This window comes from Cupressus sempervirens, chromosome 8 (genome assembly GCF_028749045.1).
Source record: "Cupressus sempervirens isolate cs-2001-9-10 chromosome 8, ASM2874904v1, whole genome shotgun sequence".
Taxonomy (NCBI): domain Eukaryota; kingdom Viridiplantae; phylum Streptophyta; class Pinopsida; order Cupressales; family Cupressaceae; genus Cupressus; species Cupressus sempervirens.
Genome location: NC_143125.1, coordinates 553,983,826 through 554,006,319, shown reverse-complemented (window position 1 = coordinate 554,006,319; position 22,494 = coordinate 553,983,826). Strand labels below are relative to the sequence as shown.

Sequence of the window (22,494 nt, the reverse complement as noted above, 5' to 3'; positions counted from 1 at the left end):
TGAAGTTGTTGCAACATCACAGATGAAAGAAATGTTAATTTTAACACCCCAATGAAGGTGCAAGAGACACTAGTAGTTAAATCAAATAGCTATGACATGATCACAGACAATTAAAGTCAACCTTGGGTTAAGGTCGCAAATGAGCAAAAACATGCAATCACATCTTCGTAGGTAGTCATGTAGTTAATAGTTTACAAGTTGCAAAGCCTCGAATGCCAAAGATCACATGATTGTGACTTGGCTCTAGTCTAAAGAAATTCATGTTGCGATATTGTGAAAGACAATAATAGATAAGGTACAGATATTTTGCAAGTTTGATAGCTGAGAAGCATTCAATACATTTTAAGTTGTGAGTTAATGAAAGTAATAATAGTTAAACATTAAAACTAACATTGCATTATCACAGAGGATTAAGTTGACTCTCAAATTTGACTTGCATAGCTATGAAAAGTGATCAGTGTAGTTAAGTGTAAGGTGGTTGCATCATCATGTATAGTAATGGAGTTAAAAGACTTCAAGTGGTGAAACTGCAAAATTTAACCCATGATATTCAAATTTTGAACCATCACATTATTACAAGTGATTAATGTTAATCATGAGTTTTAGTTGTGAAAGAGAGAGAGTATGAGTATGCATTCACATGTTCATAAGTAGTTAAATACAACCTTGAGTCAACATAGGGAAGTAATGAGTGCCAATCATCACATCATTGTATAAAGTAAAGACATCATAGGAATGACAATTACAAAGGATTGACTAGGGAGAAATAAGAATGATTGTTAGGTTTAATCTTGATCATTGATCTAAGATCTACAATTAGAATTAAAATAGCTATGATCATTGAAATATGAATTATATAGACTTGATGCCAAACAACAAAATATGAAGAAAATGAAGATTTTCATAGGGTTCCTGAAGCAACATGAACTAGATAAATAGTCACCATGTGTTATTAGAAGAGCCATGTAGTCAAGATCATCAACCGGGAAGACACTGTGTCTATACCATGCTACAAATTAGATATTTTCATGTTTTATTCTTATTTTCTATCTATTAAGTGATTATTTCTCTATCAAAACTAAGGAATAACATAAAACTATAAATGGAATTTCTTCTGATAATATAAGGTCAACAAACTTGATGGTGAATTGGCTTTGTAATTCCATTTACAAAATTTTCTCTTTGTGTTTTTCTTGCCCATTCAATTCATAGCTTATTTCTACATTGATATTTGAGGGATGATTACATGTGATTCTATGATCACCTCGTGGATTCCATTTCACCCTAGTATTTGTTGTATAAGTAATTCCATTTACTTTTTCACATATACTTCTGCTTCTCCTCTTGTTTATTTCATGGCATGTTAAAATTAGTTTCATTGGGAATCGAAGAATAAATGAGGATGATTCTATTAGTAACATGCTAGATTCTATTTCATCCAAGCCTAATAGTTAAAGCAATTCCATTTTCCCTCATGTGCATCTCTTCTTCCTTTCTTCTTTTGCATTTAGATAATTAATCTTTATTTAGATTATAAGAGTCAAAATATCTCAAGATAAACTACTATAATCATTCCATTGGGTGTGATATGTTATCCCAATCCATTTTTCCTAAATTGTTTGTGTGTACAAACAATTTGGTTAGATTTTACTATTCTAAGGTTAAGAGCTATTTCTATCAAAGCTTTGATCTATGAAAGATATATTCATTGCATATCATTGTAAATCCTAAGGGAGCTATGCATTGTAATTCAGAGGGTAGTGATAGAACACATTTAGTGAACTATTTGATGGTGACATCCTTTTTTTTCTGAAAAACATTAGGCATTAAAAGAGTCAGGTTGTAAAATCTAACAGGAGAATAGACTTTTAATAAACATTTTTTAGCGACTCTGTTGGTGATAATTCAACAAAAAAAAGCCCTAAAGAATTTATCTCATAATTAGTTTGTGCTCTAATTTCTTATATATTTTGAGTTGCAAGATAGGTCTTGTGAAGATGGGGTGTTTTTCATAAAAACCTAATACCAGTTTTAGATCTTCAACCTATTAGAAAAGTGAAGCTAACTCAAAGTTGAAGACTAGTAAAGTTTCCTTGATCACTAGGGCTAAGGTAAACTCAAAATTCCATTTTCTAAATAGTTGATTCATCCTAGATTCCAAGTGTAATAGAAGTGTTTCCAAGGAAAGAGGAAGGATTGACCTAGTATAGAAGGAACTCAAAAAGGCCAACTTTCCTATTTTAGAAGATATTTTCAGAAAGGGAAAAGCACTTGCAAGGGAATCTCTAGGTCAAAAACTCCAAGAAAATCACTTTCCTATAGTTGTTTCTACTAGAAAAAGGTGAAGTCAATCTTCTTCTCCTCCTATTACAAGAACTTATATTCCTTTTACCTTTGATGATTTGTTGTTAATTAGTGCAAAACACCCTATTTTAGTCAGTTCCCAAAAAAATCACATCAAATTATAATGGTTACTATGGAAGTCCCTTGTGCAAATGCAATTGGCCCTCTTGCCCTTGCAGGTAATAATGACTTGCTAAGAGAATCAAGAAGAAATTTTCCAAGATTAAATTGTTAGGGCACAATCTTTGTAGAACAAAACCTTATTAGTTTTTTTAAAGCCTATGTTGTGTGGAATCCTCAACATAAAGATGTGGCAATCAAGATGTTTCTAGATACCCTTGTGGATAATGTTGTTGATTAGTTCCAAGATTTACCTATAGGGTGCATCAAAAATTGTTGTCACGCTAAGAAAAGGTTTGAGGAACACTATAAAAGTACAGAAGATGCACAATTAGCATAAATAAAGAAAGAACCCTCCATTTCTATAAGGGATTTTAATGCAAAGTTTAACAATTTCAGCAAGAGAATACTTGCTACAAGAATATTAATAAATGGCAATAACAAGACCTTCTACATGATCTCTATGTCTCCTAATTTGGGATATCAAATTAGGGGAGAAAATGTAGTGAATTTAAAAGTTTCCCAAACACTAGCTATGGAGATGGAAGATGACATGATAGCCCCTAGTAAGTGGAAAAGAGAATTTCAATCTAGAGCCATAGGTAATACAACTAGTACTTCAAGTAATATAGATGCCATGCTCCAAAATCTATCTAATGAGGTTATTTCATTGAAGAACCAAATCAATAGACCTATTCATTCTTTTCACCATCCTTATCAAGAAGGTTCTATGCATCAAAATGGAGGTAAGACTTTGCAAATACCACCTACTCAACAAAGGTTAGCAATTGAGGCTGCTCCAAATCGACAAAATATGTGTTCTTTCCACCTAAGAGTAGATCATGATGGAGATACATGTGCTATCAGATATAAGAAGATGGTGGACAATTAAGAAACAACAATAGAATATCCAAAAAGTAAAGATGATCATATTCCTTGTGCCAACTTAAAAAAAAATTATTTGGAGTATGAATCAGATTTAGAGACTGGAGGGGACTATTTTGCAACTCTAAATGGACCTAAGTCCACACTCATGACTAGAAGTCAAGGGAATAGAAATCAATCCCCCAATTCAATGTCTGCTAAAAATCATGCATCATCAAACAAAATAGATAAAGACAGTGGCATGGTACCTTCAACTTTACAAATGAGTAGAAAAGGTAAGGAACCTAATTCCTTTAATATTATACAATACTATGAAGAGGTGAGAGTTAAAATGTCTCCACTATAATACTTGAAGTCTAATCCTCATCAATTGTAAAGGTTAGTTGAACATTGTAATAATAAATATGGAGGACATGTTAGAATTAATGCTAACATTTCTCATCAAAATAAAGCTAGTACTAGTGGAACATTTTGGGCTGATAAAGATCTTGCATTGCATAAATTATTTCAAAAAGAAGAGTCTATTCTATTATATATTTCTCTCAATAATAAACCAAATCCATTATGCATTTCCTCATTCATCAATGGAAATAGGTTGAGTAATTGTATCATAGATTAAGGTGTATCTAATAATGTAATGCCTACCTCCATAGCTAAAGCTCTGGGTCTACCCTTGACTAAAAATTTTGGTTAGTGTTACTCAATGGATGCAAAACAAATACCATTTCTTGGATAGAAAAAGGATGCTCAAGTTTCCCTAACTGCCTATCCCTCCAAAAGGCTAAAACTCACCATCCTAGTGGTACACATCATTGCAAGTTATGCAACACTCTTAAGTAGAAGTTTTTGCAAGGACATGGGGGGAGAGATAAAGTTAGACTAGCCCTATGCTACCATCCTAGTTGGGAACAAAAAGGAGAAATTAGAACTAGAGGAAAAAGAAAAATTCACTATCCTAAAATTAGATTATCCCTAGGTCTCAAATCTTATATCAAGAAATGCAATTTGGTAACTATATGCTATTCTCTAATACCCCTAATGTTGAAGAAGAATTCGATCAGACTAATGCTGAAAAATTATGGAATTTGGAATTTGATGGTAGTTGTTTCATTGGTGGTTCAAGTGTAGGAGTGATTTTCACATCACCTAGTGGAGAAACTTGTTTTGCATACAAGTTAAATTTCAAGAAATCCAAAAATACTGTAGAGTATGAAGCCCTTCTCCCTTGTATAGATACAGAAAAAAAAAGAAAAAGGGGTCAAAATATTCAAAGCTCAAGGAGATGTAAAATTGGTGGTAAGACAAGTCAAAAATCAATACATAATAAAGAACCCAATCTGATTGAAAAACTAGTGTAATAAGGTGGGGGATGAAATTGATAGTTTGGATGCTTTCAATTATAGAAGTACCAAGGGAATTCAATTCAATATTTAATTCTTTGGCAATCTTGACATCTTTGTTCGTACCACATATTGAAAAAATCATTGAAGTGGTTGAACCTTTTGCAGGCTTGTATTTTGAAGGAAGCACTAATCCAAATAGTGATCCAATGACAAATGACAAAAGGAAACCAGAGCCAGATATGATCCAATTGAAAGGTAACAAGATTTCACCTCATCTCATCTCTTTAGAAATGCTCTTTGACATGCATGATGCATACATTAAGAGAGAAAGAAATTAAAAAAGGAAACGCTTGTGGTTAGTATGATGGAATTAATGTAAGTACAAAAATTAGTCCAAAAATGATAAACATAGGGAAGCATTGCACACAAAAGGAGAGGGTAGAAATCAAGAAATTACTCATTGAATATCAAGATGTATTTTGTTGGAGCTATGAAGATCTAAAAGATTTCATGGATGGGAAATTCAAGTATGAAAACCTCCTAAAGCTAGGAGAAAAACCATTTAGACAAGGAGAAAGGAATTACAACCCTATAGTTGAAGGAGCAATCTTTAAGGAGATTGATAAAATGTTGCAAGATAGGATCATATATCCTATTCATCAGTCTACTTGGGTAGCTAACAATGTGCCAGTGAGGAAGAAAAATAGAGGTACAAGGATTTGTGTGGATTTTAGAAATCAAAATTAGACTTCTCTCAAAGATAACTTTGCACTTCCCAACATGGATCACCTCTTGCAGACTATTGTAGGGTAAAAAATGGCATCTATGTTAGATTTATTTTCAAGGTATAATTAGATTCAAGTAGACGAGGCAAATTAGTTCAAGAAAAAATTCACCGCACCATGGGGTACTTTTTCCTATAGTAGGATGCATTTTGGCTTAAATAATGCAGGTGCAACATTTCAACATGTAATGAATTTGGCTTTTGGTGATTTGATATTCTTTTTCAAGAAGAGAAAAGATCATATCAAAGACCTGGCAAGAGTGCTACAAAGGTGTAGAGATCATGGTGTCTCACTAAATCCAAAGAAATTAGTATTTTATGTGATAGATTGTAAATTGCTTGGTCATATTTTCTTTCAATAAGGAGTGAAGATTGATCCAAAGAGACTAAAAGCCATTCAACAATTAAGTCTACCATTGAGTAAAACTAGTGTAAAATCTTTCTTTGGCCAGGTAAATTTCTTTAAGAGTTTTGTGCCTGATTTCTCTAAAATAGTTAAATGTATAGTAGACATGATGAAGGGTAATAAAGCTTTCTTGAGTGGAGTGATATTGAAGAAAAGTTCTTTTAAAGACATCAAAAGTATAATTGTTAAAGCTCATCTAGATTACACTAAAGAATTCATCATATATTGTTATGCATTAGAGCATACTATGTTAGCCATATTGAAGCAAGAAAATAAAGAAGGAATAGAGGCCCCAATTCCTTTCATGAGTATGTCATTGCAGAATCAAGAATTGGGATACTCACAAATGGAGAAACATGCATATCCAATGGTGAGAGCTCTCAATAACTTTAGATTTTTTATTTTTTTATTCTCATTCACTGATGCATGTGCTAGATTCTATAGTTAAAAGCATCTTGACACAATAAGAGGTTGGTTGCAATAATAGAGGAGCTTAGATAGAAAAGGTCCAAGAGTATGATATTGAGATCAAGCAAACCAAACTTGTGAGATGAAATGCACTTTGTAAAGCTTTGGTAAAAGATCAGTAAATTGAAGAAGAAGATACTCCAAAAGTTTTTATGGTAAGTCTTCAAGATCCTTGGTTTTCAAATATTGCATACTTTCTAACATATGGTGATTTCCCTATTGGATTGGCTCTTAAGAAAAGGAGAGATCTAAAAACAAAGGCCTTAAAGTATGTAATTCATAATGTCGTTTTGTACAAAAGAGCTATTGATGGTACATTTCTAAGATGTGTTGATAAGGAGTAGCAAGATAAGCACTTAAAGTATTTTCCATAAGAAAGTATGTGGAGGAAACTTCCCTTCTGCTATTATTGCATTCAAAATCTCCGCACAATGCTACTATTGGCCTAGTAAGTTTAAAGATGCATATAAGTGGGTTGCCAATTGTGAGAAATGTAGGATGTTTACTAGTATACCTCAACTAGTTGCCTTACCTGTTAGGCCAATGGTGATTGAAGCTCCTTTTCATCAATGGGGTATTGATTTTATAGACCCAATCAATCCTCCTTCTAGTCAAGGACATTCTTATATACTAACTACCACAGATTATTTTAGTAAAATATTGGAAGCCAAGTCAATGAAGAAGATTTCATTAGAGGTGGTATGTGAGTTTCTCAAAGAACATATATTGGTTAGATTTGGAGTTCATATGAAATTGATCTAATGGATTATGCATCTTACTTTTCTTCCTCATAAATTGTTGAGTTTTGTTATGCAAATGGTATTCAAGTTGGTCATTCATCTGATTATTCCCCTTGAGGAAATGGGCAAGCCAAATCTAGTAATAAAATTTTGATTAATATCTTGAAGAAATTGGTCTCAAATAATCAAAAAAGTTGGCACAAGAAGATACATGATTCTTTATGGGTTGATAGAACCACACCTAAAAGAGCCATTGGTATCTCACCTTTTGGGTTAGTTTATGGAGTGGAAGCTAACTTGTCATTGCCTCTAGAGCTTGTTGCATGTAAGTTGAAGATGTCAATTGAAGAGGATGCTTTCAAAGATGGATTGGAAAAGAGAATTCCGTATCTCACTAAGCTATAGGAGGAAAGGGAAGAAATGGTTGTTGAAATCATTGAACACCAAGGAAGAGTTAAGAAATTATTTTATAAAGCAAAAAGACCTAAGAAATTCATGGAAGGTGATTTGGTCCTATTGTCGAATAGGAGACATGAACCAAGAGGGATGTACTCCAAGTTTCAATCTTTGTGGAAAGCGTCATTTCAAATCATGCAAGTGAATCATAACAACTCTTTCAAATTTCCATATCTAAATGGAGAACTCTTGACATGTTCTTATAATGATCAATATTTTAAGTTGTATCAGATGAAAAATTGAAAGTAGGTAACCACTGCATAGTAGCTAGTTAGGTAAGTTTTTCTTTCTTGCAGTTTAATTTAGCTTAGTTCCTTAATTTCTTAGTTATTTGTTACTTATTTCCTAGATTAGTCTATTCTTTTTCATTGCTAGGTTATCACCTTGTTGTGTTGAACCATATATTGCTAGGATTATTTTAAGCATTGTCATGCTTACTTCCTAGTTAGAGCTAGTTGTTGTCTAGTTTTCAATCCTATTCCTTTTGTCATTAAGTTGTAGTCAATTCAATATCTAGTTTGAGACTATGTCTAGAATGCCTCTAGGATGACCTCTCTTCTCATCATCCACTTCTAAGTTAACCTATGTGGGAAATTATGTAAGCATTGCAATGGTCAAAGGCTAGGTGATTTAGGGTTTTGTGGGTTAGTTATAAGCATCTCCTTGATGAGAAGGTGGTCTGTAAAAATGATTCATCATCTAAGGGTTCAAAGGATTTCAAGGAAAAAGATCTATAGTAGTTGTATTTTAGTGAAAGTTATGACAAGTGATTGAGCTTAGAATGTAGAGAAAACAATTTGTATCAACAGTTATGTGGATGAGTGGAAAAGTCAATCAATAAAGGAGCACACATCGTTGGTTGGTTGAAAGTGATTTACCCTTGAAGATGGATCCTTGGTCACCATATGAAGATTAGATCAAAGGTTGTCACAACATTGTAGTTCATATTCCATGTGAGAAAGATAAGTTGCAAAGTTGCAAGTGTAGATAGATGATTAAGTACAAAGTTGTTGCAGCATTACAAATGAAAGGACTATTAATTCTCAGACCACAACAAAGGTGTGAGAGACAAAGGTAGTTAAATCAAATAGTTATTGCATGATTGCAGACAATTAAATTCAACCTTGGGTTAATTTTGCAAATGATGAAAAACATGTAATTGCATCTTCACAAGTAGTTATACAGTTAATGGTTTGCAAGTTTGGAAGCCGCAAATGCCAAAGATTGCATGATCACAACATAGCTCTAGCCTAAAGGAATTTAGGTTGTGACATTGTGAAAGACAATAATAGTTAAGGTGAACAATTTTCACAAGGTTGCTAGCTAAGAAGAATTGAATACATTTTAAGTTGTGATCTGATGAAAGTGATAAGAGTTAAACATTAAAACTAACATCACATTGTCATAAAGGTTTAAGCTGACTCTCAAATTTGACTTATGAAGCTACAAAAAGTAAAATAGATAGTTAAGTGTAAGGTGATCACAATGTTGCATGAAGTAATGCATTTAAAAGACTTTAAGTGGAAAAATTACAAAATGCAACCCAAGGTATGTAAAATTTGAACCGTCACACTTTTGCAAGTGCTTAATGTTAATAATGAATTAAAGCTACAAAAGAGTGACAATATGTATCCACATGGTCATGAGTGATTAAATGCGATCTTTAGTCAATACAAAAAATTAGTGAGAGCCTATCATTGCATCATCGCATCGAGTAAAGGCATTGTATGAATGACAATTCCAAAGGAATGACAAGGGAAAAATAAGACAGATTGTCGAGTTTACTCTTGATCATTGATCTAAGATCGATGGTCAAAATTTAAATAGTTGTGATTGTTGAAATATGAATTGCATAGACCTGATGCCAAACAATAGAATATGAAGAAAATGAAGATTTTTGCAAGGTTTTGGAAGCAACATGAAGATAAATAGTCACCATGTATTTTTAGGGGTGCCATGGAGTCAAGATCATTGATGGGGAAGATGCCATGTGTCCATATCATGCTGCAAACTATATATTTTCATGTTTTATTCTTATTTTCTTTCTATTATGTGGTTGTTTCTCTGCTAGAACTAAAGAATGATAGAAAACTATAAATGTAATTTCTTTTCATAATAGAAAGGTTGGCAAATTTGATGGCGAATTGGCTCTATAATTCTATTTGCCTAATTTTCTCTTCATGTTTTGTTGTCCATTCAATTCATAGATTATTTTTGCATTGAGAGTTGAAGGACGATAAAAAGTGATTCTATGATCACCTCATGGATTCTATTTCACCCTAGTATTGACATTATAAGTAATTCAGTTTACTTTTTCACATATTGTTCTACTTCTCCTCTTGATTATTCCCTGGCATGTTAAAATTAGTTTCATTGGGAATTGAAGAGTAAATTTGGATGAATCTATTAGCAATTTGTTGGATTCCATTTCATGTAAGCCTAATAGTTAAAGAAATTTTATTTTCCCTCATGTGCATCTCTTCTTCCTTTCCTCCTTTGCATTTAGATTATAAGTAAGAGTCGAAAAATCTCAAGATAACTTATTATAGTCATTCCATTGTGTGTGATAAGTTGTCCCAATCCATTTTGCCTAAATTTTTTGTGTCTACAGGAAATTTGGTTAGTCTTTACTACTCTCAAGTTAATAGCTTATTCTATCAAAACATTTATTTAAGAAAGACATATTCATTGTGCATCATTGCAAATTCTGAGGGAGTTGTATCTTGTAATTCAGAGAGTAGTGATAGAACACATACACTAACTCATTTGTTGGTGACATCCTTTTATTTCTCCAAAAAATTGGACATTAAAAGAGTCAAGTTTTAAAATCTAACAAAAGAACAAAATGTTAATCAACAGACGACGACGATGATTCGATGATAATTTTTTAACTTTTGCATCTTGTATTGCTTGTTGAATTTCACAGTGTATACGAAATATCTATCCTTAAACTTAAACTAATTTAAGGGTTGCTGCAAATTTATGGAAGCCATTGAATACAAACTCCTACACCTTTTGCAGATAATAAACCTTGGAAAGCCTGATGGTCCAACGTGTCACACAGGGATGGAGACCTGCTATTTAACTGCAACATCTGATTTTGTCAAAAACTCAAATGTACAAGAGCTGCATTGCTTGGCATTGCTTCTTTGCTTGCAAATTTGATGTATGTTATCATGTTTATCTATTTATTGAAAAAAACATTCCATAGTAAAGCTTCAGTTTTAACAATGACCATTTAAAAAGAAAATATCGATGATTTGAATGCATGGACATTTTCTGGAGAAAATTGCTTATTAATTTTAGTTTGTGTGTTCTCAGGTCGAAGTATAAAGATAGCCACTTACATCACTATATTTTCTAGAAGATACCATTCTTCAACGAAAACCAGATTTAGGGGACTTGAATTTTACGAAGCCTTCATGGACAAAGAAGTTGTTGCATGACCAAAACCTAATTTGTTCCATCTTTCCTTTCATGTGTGGGAAAATTTGTTTCAGTTAGCTTTTAATATTTCATTTCCTTTTTGCGTTATTACCTTGTCTAATGTCGCCAAAATATGAAATAAATTTATAATATACTAGGCACCACAAACACAGAGAAACACAGTGTCAGAGAATGTATACTTCAAAATTCACAAAACATGTATTCTTAAAATATGAGGTCACAATGTTACAGCAATGATCAGCAATCTGGAGACTCTTCGACAATGAGTTGTTTTCTCAAATAAGCGATTAGTTTATGTGATGGGACCATTATTTTGAGAGAAGTGTTTATTGTGTTGAGCAGATGATGCAGAGCGCACAGCAGAAGGGTGAATAAAGCCCAGTCAAATATATTCAAACACTACATAATTACCAAGACAATATGATTACCAAGACAATATAACTGTGCCTGACAGCTTGCGGGAACAACAATTCTCAAACATATTATATTTCATTAATTCAACTTGCTGTTACATCTTAGCTCTCGTCTATCGAGACACCATCCACTATCCTCTTCTATTCTACCATTACTACTCTCGTCTCCCTTTTTCCTTATCAAATTGCCTTACATTATTTATAGCTTTGCAAAAACTGAATAACTAACTCCACTAATTACTAACTTCCCACAACCAAAAACATTCCCATTCTAAACACATTAACTAAACTATAAAGTTATCATGGTTTATTCAAACCTTTCTAAATATCGATGATACTTAGACCACTTAGACTTACGTTCAAATTTTCAAAACATTAATTTATTGTGCACTCCATAGATCTTCCCTTTGATCTTGGTGCTCCTGCACCATACTCCCCAACTTTGAAATTGTTCCAAGTCCTCTTGGAAAGCTCTATCAAACAAACATTATCAAATGTAGTTCCATGTCTTCTCATATCTTTGACACATTTGTACTCAGCTCCTTGATGCTCCATGCTTGCTTCTTTTTGTGAATGTCTTGTGACTTTACTTTCTTCCTTGCCATGCTTCTCCATGCTTGTTTATTGTTGTCCACGTTGATTTTTCATGTTTTCATACACCTTTTGGAAGTGTGTTCCCTGTACTCTCCTCCTACACCTTTGTTTCTTCTTCTTGTGCTTTGGAGTTAGTGACTAAATCAGTATAAAGAAAAGGACATAACATAGCCCTACCATTATTTGGCTTTGACACAACCTTATCAACTCCATCATGCCATAAATCTGTACCACAGATACCTACAACACAATCAAACTTAGTACCAAAAAACATAGTAATATCTTCATACTAGTATCGGTTGCCCCTATACACATTCTTGGACTGATTTCCTCATGACTCTTCATCCTTATGTTGTTCTCATATTTAGATACTTCATGTTTATACACCTCTACCCTTGTTAGTAACTTATCATCATCATTTAGCCATGCTTCTTGTCCTTTCACCTTCCTCTTGGTGTCTACCTCACCATTCTCCCCAAACTTTAATGGACATAGACTTGTGTAAGAATTTGGCTTAGGCCAAAATTCACCTATTAACTAAAGTACTCAACACAAGCACACAGTAGACCAAAATAGACAGAGTATGATAAGAATGATGATATTCATTCAATAAATGGATTGATTAGAGTACACTAAGAGTGCCTAAATATAAAGGCCTTAGGAGAGCTTCTAGAATGCAAAGAAGTCAACATCATGATATGTCATACAACAAGGCATATGTCCACCAGATATGGGCTATCCTTTATTAAACACAAGATTAAGTGTGATGATGTGAGGATAAGCCTACAATGGTGTAGCATGCAAATCAGTGGTATAGACAACATGTGCTAAATAAGGAGTGCAGATAGTTGTGTTGTCATAATGACAACTCTGTGAATGATGCATAATCCTATGTTATAGACAACATGTGCATAATTAGAGTTGTTTAACTCAATGAGAGTACACAAACTCGTAAGTGCCTCACCTAAAATAATAATAAAATAATGCAAAATAATTAAATAATGCATTAACCTAAGTAAAACTTAAGTAAGTGTAATAAGTAAATACTTATTTACACCAACAAATTGTACCAACTAGCATCATTTTTTCAGCATCAAACTTTACTTCTTCCTCTTTGTCTTCATCAGAAATTGTATTCTTTACTACTATCCTGCATCTTAGAACCTCTTTATTATGAGTTTCACTCCTATCCATGTAACCTATCTGCTGTAATCTTTCTTCTTGTCCCTTAGATGGACAACATACCTTTTTATTAGCATTCTCAATGTCTTCATTGTCCAAAGTACCATCACTCTTCCTCAACATTTTCTCTTCAACTTCATGTTCCTTACACCTTACAAACTCTCTTCTTCCCATCAACCATGTCCTTGTCATTCCCCATGTAGCCTTATCATCCTGCAGTGAACTCATCACAAACTTCTTTCCATCCTTGTTAATAACATATTCATTTTTCCAAACACAATGGATGGCTTTAAAATCAACTTGCCATGTCCTACCCAAAATCATATGACAATCATCCAAAGGTACAATATCACATAATATTTTATCAACATATAGACCAATACTGAAAGAAATATATGCTTGTTCTTTGACATCAACCTATTGATCATTATTCATTCCATACATTATATAAGGTGTACTATATGATATCTTCTCAATATTAAACTTAGAAATCATTTCACCTTAAACAAGATTAGTGAGAGTACCACTAGAAACAACAACCCTGCATACCTTACCCTTGCATTTGCATTGTGTCCTAAATATGGATGACCTTTAAATGTACCTTGTACCATCATTATCTGCCATGATGACCTGCTACCAACCTTCTTCAAAAAACAACCTCAGAAACCACCTTCAATCCAAGATCTATCGGACTTGGAATCACCACTTTGGAACACTCCTAGAGGATGAATCAACTCCAAGCGTCAACAAAGGACTCTTAGTCTTCAAAATCTCAGATCTTCACCCCAAACCAGATATTTTATTGTGCTCTAATAATAATCTAGTGTAGAGCACACAAAATAAGGGTGAATAAAGCCCACTCAAATATATTCAAACACTACATAATTACCAAGACAATATGACTATGCCTGACGGCTTGCAAGAACAACAATTCTCAAACATATCATATTTCATTAATTCAACTTGCTGTTACATCTTGGCTCTCCTCTATTGAGAGACCATCCACTATCGTCTTCTATTCTACCATTACTACTCCCATCTCCCTTTTTCCTTATCGAATTGCCTTACATTATTTATAGCTTTGCAAAAATTGAATAGCTAACTCCACTAATTACTAACTTCCCACAGCTAAAAACATTCATGTTCTAAACACATTAACTAAACTATAAAGTTATGATGGTTTATTCAAACCTTTCTAAATATCGATGATACTTAGATCACTTAGACTTACATTCAAATTTTCAAAACATCAATTTATCATGCACTCCATAGTTCTTGCCTTTGATCTTGGTCCTCTTGCACAAGCAGAGTAGCAAACGGCTCCAGTAATCTTCAAAGACATTGTTTGTAGCCATGGCAAGAAGGGTGCACCAGTTTCACATGCTAATGGATGTCTATTAATAGGGAATGTGCCCCATTATTGTCTCATGCAAGGGAATGGTTTTAGGACTGTGATGAATAGTAATTTGCTTATAAAGTTTGAACAAAGGCTAAGACATGAATTAGTCTTTGCCCTCTCCCTTTTCTGTTGATGACTCCCCTGAATATGATCAATGCAAATACCTTTAATGTTTCTTATTCTTTATTTTACAATTGCTTCATATGATTCCCTTCTTTTCATTGAGTTCCGGAGGTAATAGAAGTATTGCAATGCCTTGGGATGGGGATCTATTCCCATTTAGGAAGGTTGCATAGATGGGATATTTTTGGGTACTTAAAGGTACGGGTAGGGGTATTTGGGTATGTTAAACTTTATTTTTAATTATACTTTTATGTTTATATATTTATATAAAATCTGAAATTATGAGTTGTGACAATAGTTTTCCAAAACAAGAACAGTAAAGTTTGTAAATGTAATGTATTTTTTAGAATTTCAGATTTTCTATATGTTTGTAATAATAATATATGATAAATGTTTAGATGCATAATAGAGAAGGAAGAATTTAACCATGAACAAGAAGATCATAAATCATATTACAATGACATATTGCAAATGGTAAACTTCAGACTTGAATGGTGATAAAGTTTATTGTTAATCAATATTGTATCAAAGTTTCAAACTGATTGGGTGTTGAGTAAAGCTTGATAAACAAGAAGTTGATACACAAATAAAAATTCCTAACCAAGTTTTTTAGCTATGATGCTCTCCATCGAGTACCCAGTACTTAGGATACTTGTACCGGGTACTTGGGTACGAGTACCATGGGATTCATGAAACCTTACCATTTATACCCTTGTAACATCTCTATAGAGAGACATGTCATGAGAACATGACTTTGGTATATGTTTATCATGAATATACTAGGTATTAAATTTTAAATATTCAAAATTATTTGATTTGGTTAAAATAAGAAGATATTATAAAATATTAACATTAATATTATAGTAATTTATTAATTACTAATTGTATTATAGTCAAATTATTATATTTATATTGTAATTATTTTATAATGATGTTGTATTAAAATATTATATTATTTATTTATATTAAGGTTTTATTATTATTCTATTTTTCTTTAGAGGGCATTATAACTAGGGTTTTAAATGGGGAACATGGTGATCCTCCCCTCCCAATATCATTTGTCTTGAAGCAATAACGTGAGATTTCCTTTAAATTTTATTCTACTATGGTATTTCAACATTATCATATGTGTGTCTCCCTTATTGATAGTAGAAACTTGGCAAACCTTAAATTTTATAACATGTTTTCTTTCATCTTCTAGAGAAAAGGATCAAGGTCATATAATGGTAGTGGTTAAAATAAATTCATATATTTTGGGTTCACTCTAGTTATTTGTTAGAGAAAAAGGTTAATTTCATTTCATTAATTAAATTACCTTTTCTCCCTTCTTAATATTTTTCTTTATGTGCTTCATGCATATCTATTTAATAATTAATTAGTAATTATTAAATAGTTTTTACTTATTAGGTTACCCTTTTGGAATTTCAATCTCATTTTATAAGGATTGATCTCTTTGTAATTCAAAATCTTTTCTTTATCTGAAAATACAATTTTCGTATTCTTTAGAACAAACCTTTACCTCTTCTTGACTTTTTCTTCTCTGTGAAAGGTTTTCTACATGTAGGTATTTGAGGGCTTCATGGATTTGATTTGCATATTTGGTCAAATCCTTCATTATTCTCTTCTTCTTGATCAACTAACAATATAGAGAAAGCACAAATCATACACTCGAAGATACACTTCGTAAAGTGCATGACAACTCAAAGCATACGTAAAGTAGGCACATGAATGCATGAGGACACAACATGTTGGATACAATTGTTCAATTGTATGTTATCTTTGATGTTACAAAAATTTCATATTAGTCATTAGACAGAGTCTGTCAAGCTCAATTGGTCAGTAGGGCAAAAGAAAGAGTCTACTGAGCTCAGTTGGTCAGCAAGGCAAAAGATAGAGTCTACTAAGATCAAGTAGTTAGCAAGGAAAAAGATAGAGTCTACTAAGCTTATTTGGTCACCAAGGCAAAAGACAGAGTCTACTAACCTCAGTTGATCAGCAAGGTAAAGGACAGAGTCTACCGAGCTTAGAAGGTTAGTAAAGAAGGTTTACAGTGTCTACTGAGTAGATAGTTGTTATCGAACTTTCAAGGTTAAGAAAAGAAATTTAGTTCTTACCGAACTAACTTGGTCATCAAAGGAAAATATGGTAGAAATAGTTCTTACCAAGCTCTCATGGACAGTAAGGGAATTTAGTTCTTACCAAGTAAACTCGGTAGCAAAAGGATTTTGTAGATGTTTCAATGTTAACTGAGTCAAGATGGTTAACTCAAGAAATTTCTCGAAGTAATATTTACTGAGTAGGGTTGGCCAATGAAAGATTTCATTGATTTATGAAATAACATTTATTTGTTTATAGTAATATTTGTAGCCAGCTGATGTATGGTTTATTGGTAATGTAACTTGTGAATGAGCCAACTTGGTAATTTAAATGGTATATACAAGAGGTCAAGTTAAAAATTCTAAGTATGTGATGGATGTGAATGAGAAAGAATGACTAAGAGTGAATTTTGAAGGATGATCAAAGATCATTGAGCAGTAGAAAAGCTATATTTGATCAAGAAGGATCTAATAGTACAGAATGGAGATCTGTTATCAGCAAATTTAGTTGCATCTTATTTAGGTCTATTCATTTTTACTTTCTTACCATTGTAGCAATGATTTCAAATCTCTTAATAGAGTTGGTTTAACAACCATTTTGTAAATCCTCTAACAAGGTCATAGTTTAGTTGAATTGTTCTAAAGACCTCTAACAAGGCCACTCCTAACATGGTGATTAAATTCTCTAACAGGATCACACCTAACAATGTGTATTGTAACCTTTAACAAGGTTGGCTCCTAACAGGGCTCACTTTAGAAGAGTGAAGAATTGGTAGCTAGTTACTTGGTGGTTTTTCCCATATTGGGTTTCCACATTAAATCTAGTGTCTCTTGTGTTCATTTTATTTTATTTTTTCATGAATATTAATAATTATGAATGCTAGATGATCAGCAACTAGTTAATCTACTAAGTTATAGCATTTTTACAATGTTTATCAAGTATTAGCAGTAAATAAGTATTAAAGACATCTAAGGGATTTGTGGATTTGTTTTTGTGGTAACTGATTCAACCCCCCCCGCCCCCTCAATTACTCCATCTATAATTCTAACAAATGGTATCAAAGCTTTTGGTGCTTGCAAGAAAGGATTTCAAGGATCTAAGCCAAAGCTCAGGATGTCTTATAAGAGGGAAATTCCAAGACTTAATAGGGACAACAACATATCAATGATATTTCTAAAAAGAAGACTCACAACAACATGATGATAGATATAGCATTTGCTCTGAGTTATGAAGAATTTGATGACATCAAAGATTACAAAACTACCTTTGAAATGTGGAACAAGCTGAAAGAGATCTATGGAGGAGATGATAATGTGAGAAGATCCAAAGCAAAAAGTTTGAGAGGACAGTTTGATCAAATGAAAATGAGAGAGGATGAAAACATTGCAAAATATGTTGAAAGAGTTAAAGCATGTGTGAGTGCAATCAAAGCATCTAGAGGAGACATCAAGGAGGAGATAGTTATAAGTCAAGTTCTTATAACTCTACTTCCTATATATGCAATCAGAGTCTTTGCAATTCAAGAAAGAAGATGTGAAGCAAATGATAAGATAAATCTAGAGGTCATAGTTGGAAGATTGACTACATTCAAGCTAGACAACTATGATAATTATGTTCTAGGTGCCAAGAACATTGAATTAACATTTGAAGCCAAGCTTTCTCTCAAAGAAAAAGTGAAGAAGAATCCACAATCAGATAGTGATGAAGAATCAGAACAGAGTTCAGAAAGTGATCTTAAAGTGGTTGAAGCTCTACTAGCAAGGAAATATTCAAGAGACAAAGGAAAATACAAAGGTAAGTTTCCTCTAATCTATTTTCCTTGTGAAGAAATTGGGCATATTGCTGCTAGGTGCCCAAATAAGTAGAACACGGATAAGAAGAAAGCTCACAAGTGCAATGGCAAGAAAGACTTCAAATCATTCAAGGATAAAGGTAAGAAAACATGTTTCATGGAAAAAGATTCTAATAATTATGATGATGAAGAAGAAGATGAAATTGTTTACATAGTTGTACAAGATGAATTTGATAATGAAGAAGAAATGGCACTCATTTCTCATGTGAGAAAAAAATGATACATGGATCATAGATAGTGGTTGTTCTCATCACATGAATGGTGATAAAACTAAGTTTGAATACTTTGAAGACTATGATGGTGGCAGTGTAAGAGTTGGTAACAATGAACCTTGTTGTATAAGAGGAAAAGGAAGAATCTCACCAACCAAAGAACTTGTATGTGATAATACATATTGGGTAGAAGGACTAAAGAATAATCTGCTGAGTGTGGTACAGCTACTCAATAATGGATTCAAAGTGGAATTTATGCATGGAAAGGCAAGATTGTTGGATGGCAAAGGAAACTTGATTGGATCAGGCACTCAAACAAAAGGTAACTTATTTTATCTTGAACTTGGTGAATTTTCATGTTTTATTGCTCAAGTTGAAGAAATTTGGTTATGGCATAGGAGGTTGTATCATGTAAACTTTGACAACTTGGTAAAAATAAGTAAGTTCAGGAAAGCAAGAGGCATTCCTAACATAAAGAAACCTGAGGTTGGTCTATGCAAGAATTGTCAAATTGGCAAAATAGGAAAAACTAGTTTTAAAAGCAAGAACTATCAGTCTAAAGAAATTTTAGAAATTGTGCATACTGATTTATGTGGACCCATTAGCATTTAAAGTTATACTGATGAAAAATTATTCATTATTTTTGTTGATGATTATTCAAGAATGATGACTGTCATGTACTGAAGAGATAAATCAGAAGCATTTGAAAAGTTCAAATGGTATTTGGCCATAGTGGAAAAGGAAACAGGTAAAAGACTAAAATGTTTAAGGTCTAACAGAGGTGGTGAATTTATTTCACATGGATTCAATAACTTTTGCATTGAAAGGGGAATCAAAAGATAGGTTTTAGCACCTAGAACTCCTAAACAAAATGAAATAGTTGAAAGAAGGAACAGATCTATCATGGACTATGCAAAAACCTTAATTATTGAGAAGAGCATTGCTATCAAATACTAGAAAGAAGCTATCATCATTTTAGTTCATACCTTGCACTGAGTACAGCTGAAAAAGGACTCATTCAAGACCCCCTATGAGTTGTGGTATGGCTACAAACCCAATGTAAGTTACCTAAAAGTATTTGGAAGAAAATGTTACATTTTGAAAGAATCTAGAAAAGATAAATTTGATGTAAAGGGTGATGAAGGAATATTTTTTGGATATTCTTGCAAAAATAAAGCATATAGATGTTGGAATCTATCTACTCACAAAGTCATAGAAAGTGCACATGCAAAAGTTGATGAGTTTACAAAAAGAACTGAAGAAAAAAGCAAAAGGGTCACACCTAACAGTGTGTATTGTAACCTTTAACAGGGTTGGCACCTAACAGGGCTCACTTCAGAAGAGGGAAAAATTGGTAGCTAGTTACTTGGTGGTTTTTCTCATATTAGGTTTCCATGTTAAATCTGGTGTCTCTTGTGTTCATTTTATTTTACTTTTTCATGCATATTAATAATTATGAATGCTAGATGATCAGCAAGTAGTTAATCTACTAAGTTACAAAATTCTTATAGTGTTTACCAAGTATCAGCAGTAAATAAGTATTAAAGACATCTAAGGGATCTATGGATTTGTTTTTGTGGTAACACTCATTTAGGATATATCCATAGTTTGGAGTAAAAAATCCACAAGAGGAGTTAACATCCAATTAGGGCTAGATGCATTTCTTGGAGGAATAAATCCATATAATGTTATAAATATTATAATAATTTATTAATTTGTAATGATGTCATTGTAATATTATATTTATATTGTAATTACTCATATAAATATGTTGTTTTAAAATATTATATTATTTATTTATTTTAAGATTTATTATTCTTTCTTATTATTGAATTTTTCTTTAGAGGATATTATAACAAGGGTTTTAAATAAAGAATATGCAATTCCTCCCCTCCCAAAATTTATTGTCCTAAAGAAATGATTGGAAATTTATGTTTAACTTGTATTCTATTGTGCTACTATGACATTATCATGTGTGTCTCCCTCAGTGATAGTAGAAACTTGGTAAAGCTTAAATTTCAAGACATTTTTTCTTTCATCTTTATAGAGAAAAGGATCAAATCCTATATTCATACATTTTGGGTTCACTGTAGTTATTCTCTTCTTCTTGATCAACTAAAAATATAGAGAAAGAACAAATCATACATGAAATAGAGACATGAATATATCTGTAGATATTATTGGGTTGGCATAGGAGGTTTTAGGATATATCCATCTCTTGGGGTAATAAACCCACAAGAGGCAAGAACCTCCAATAAGGGTTAGATCCATCTCTTGGAGTAATAAATCCACAAGAGGTAAGGTAGTCCAACTGACAAAGAAAAATCTCTTGGAGTGAAAAATCCATAGAGGTAGGAACGTCTAACTAGGATAGAACCTTCTATTTGAGTAACAAATGCATAGGAAGTAGGAACATCTGACCAAGTCAAGAACCATGTCTTTGGAGTTATAAATCCATTAGAGGCAGAAATGTCCAACTAGGACTAAAAAATTATCTCTTTGAGTTACAAACTACAAGAGGCACAAATTTCCAACCAGTACTAGATTCATCTCTTGAATTAATAAATCCACAAGAGACATAGATGTCCAACCAAGACTAGATTCATCTCTTGGAGTAATAAATCCACAAGAGGTAGGAATGTCCAACCAGGACTATATCCATCTCTTGGAGTAATGAATATGTGAAATGAATGAACATCTAACTATGGCCAAAATCATCTCTTTCATTAACCACACTTCACAAATAGGAAGGTCTAACTAGGATATAATCTTCTCTTAGACTAACAAATGAACAAGAGATAGGAATGTCCAACTATGACCAAATCCATGTCTTTGGAGTTATAAATTCATTAGAGGTAGAAACATCCAACTAGGAGTAGAATTATCTCTTGGAGTAACAAATCTGCAAGAGGTGCCAATTTCAAACTAGGACTAGATTCATCTTTGGAAGTAATAAATCTACAAGAGGTAGGAATGTCCAATTAGGACTAGATCCATCTCTTGGAGTAATTAATGTGTGAAAGGAAGCAACATCTAACCATGGCCAAAATCATCTCTTCAACTAACCATCCTTCACAAATAGTGCCTTTGTATGATGTAACCCATCTCCATTCCACCATAGACCTTATCTATGACTTTGTATGATGTAGCCCATGCCCATTCCATTACAAGCCTTTTGTAGAGCCTTTGTATGACGTAGGATGGTCTATCCCACTATAAACTTACCTTGTAGTTTGACTATGATAAGAAATCACAGATTTCAATGGAATCTTTGATTTGATCCTTTCTTGTGTTGGTTTGGTAGGGTCCACTCTCTTCTATCTTGATTTTCCTATTGTCAATTTTTTCTTATATACCCTCATATTATTTCCAAATCAATTTTATTCCTTTGTGATGCTTTCTTTTTCTTTAACAATTGTGTATTCATATCTCTATCGTTTCCCTTTCTAGGATCATAATTTCTTGTTGTCCATGTTGCATCAACTTTTTCCCTTTAGACTTGCAAGAATTTTATCTAATACTAATTTTTAGTGCAATTAAAATATGTAAGAACTTTGTAACATACCAAGCACAATAAACAAAAAGAAACATAGTTATAGAAAATTAAAATTTCAAAATTCACAAAATATC

The 22,494-nt window shown here is 32.8% G+C and overlaps 1 pseudogene; it reads left to right on the top strand.

The window, feature by feature from the left end:
* The window catches only part of LOC149543627 (histidine biosynthesis bifunctional protein hisIE, chloroplastic-like), a 125,529-nt pseudogene that overhangs the window by 659 nt on the left and 102,376 nt on the right, over positions 1-22,494 (top strand).